The 1,493-nt window shown below is 37.6% G+C and overlaps 1 non-coding gene across 1 annotated transcript; it reads right to left on the minus strand.

The window, feature by feature from the left end:
• Positions 1-409: 409 nt before the first annotated feature.
• Positions 410-515, minus strand: LOC149848881 (small nucleolar RNA R71). The gene has a single exon (XR_016426572.1). It is a non-coding gene; the product is annotated as a small nucleolar RNA R71 (small nucleolar RNA).
• Between the last annotated feature and the right edge of the window lie 978 nt (positions 516-1,493).

A 1,493-nucleotide genomic window follows, 5' to 3' on the forward strand; every position in this document is an offset into this window, starting at 1 on the left:
CGAAGTCTGAGAGCAATGGGTGACATGAATCCTCCTGCTCTATCTCCTCCCCGCGCTCTGAGGGAGTACTTCACTCTCATAGACTACATTCAGGCATCCTGCATTCGTAGACCCGATGTAAGAGTGCCTCATTATAAGATTAAGGCCAGTGTCATTCAGATGCTCCCATCTTTTTATGGCCTTAGTCATGAGGATCCCTATAAGCACCTTGACGAGTTCCTTGAAATTTGTTCTATAGTGAAGATATAGAATTTTGAGAACGATGCTTTGAGATTGACCATTTTTCCGTTCTCATTAAAGGACAAGGACAAATATTGGCTGAAATTCTTAGATTCCATAGAAATATGGTCTTGGGATCAGATGCAGCAAAAATTTCTCAGGAAATACTTTTTCATAGGTAGGACGAACCAGTTTAGGCGAGCCATCACGAGCTTCCCAAAGCTAGATGGTGAATATATTTATGAGACCTAGGAGAGAATGAAGGATCTCCTGAGGAAATGTCCCCATCATCAAGTGTCGAGATGGCAACTGGTGTAGAGTTTCTATGATGAATTGTCTGACAGGAACCGTCAGATGATCAATTCTTTTTATGGGGGTACATTTATGTTGAAGAGCAAAGATGATGCATGGTAGCTATTTGATATTCTGAGTGAGAATTCCCTTCATCATGCCTCTAGCTCTCGTTCTAAGAGACCCACACCCAGCATTCCCAAGAAAGGTGGTGTTCTCTGTTACGACAATGAAGCTATACGTGATATTTCAAGTAGAAGGTTTTGATGATGAGCAAGTAAATCAACTGCATTTCAGCTAAGGCAATGAAGAAAGATGACAAGAATTGAAGAATTCGATGAAGAATCTTTGAAAACTTGTGTGCAAATGTAAAATTTATTAAAGTCTTAGATTCTTGTAAGAGCCTTACTTAGAGTGCATATTTCGGTTGCATTTCACCTAAAAAGTCTTTAGAAAAACTTTTCTAAAAGAACCCTTCATGAAAATCTTTTTAGAAAACTCTTTATTTAATTTTTCGTGTTTATTAGTCGACCAATAGACTCACCAGTCGACTAATCCTTTTGCGCCAAATTTTCTAAACAAAATGTCATTTTTGTTAAATTAGTCGACCGAAGGTTTTATCAGTCGACCGGACAGAATGCCTGTTTTCTGAAAATTTAGCAGCAGTCGACTAATGATTTTATCAGTCGACCGGACAAAACATGTATTAGCAGCAATCGACTGAAAGGTTTTTCAGTCTACTGATGATATTATCAGTCGACTAATTTTTTCTCTAGTCAACTAAGTTTCAAATCTTCAGATTTTCAAACGGCTCGATAAACACATCAGTCGACCGACGATAACTGTCAGTCTACTAATAGTTAACTATCAGTCGACTAACTATTGTTCCAGTCGACTAATTTTGTCATTTTTCTTGAAACTTTTAAAAGACGTGTTTTTCATTTTTCAAACGTTTTGAGCTTTCAAAATGGACTATTTTGATA

The sequence above is a fragment of the Nuphar pumila genome, chromosome 1, assembly GCF_984573655.1.
Source record: "Nuphar pumila chromosome 1, dmNupPumi1.hap1.1, whole genome shotgun sequence".
Lineage (NCBI taxonomy): Eukaryota > Viridiplantae > Streptophyta > Magnoliopsida > Nymphaeales > Nymphaeaceae > Nuphar > Nuphar pumila.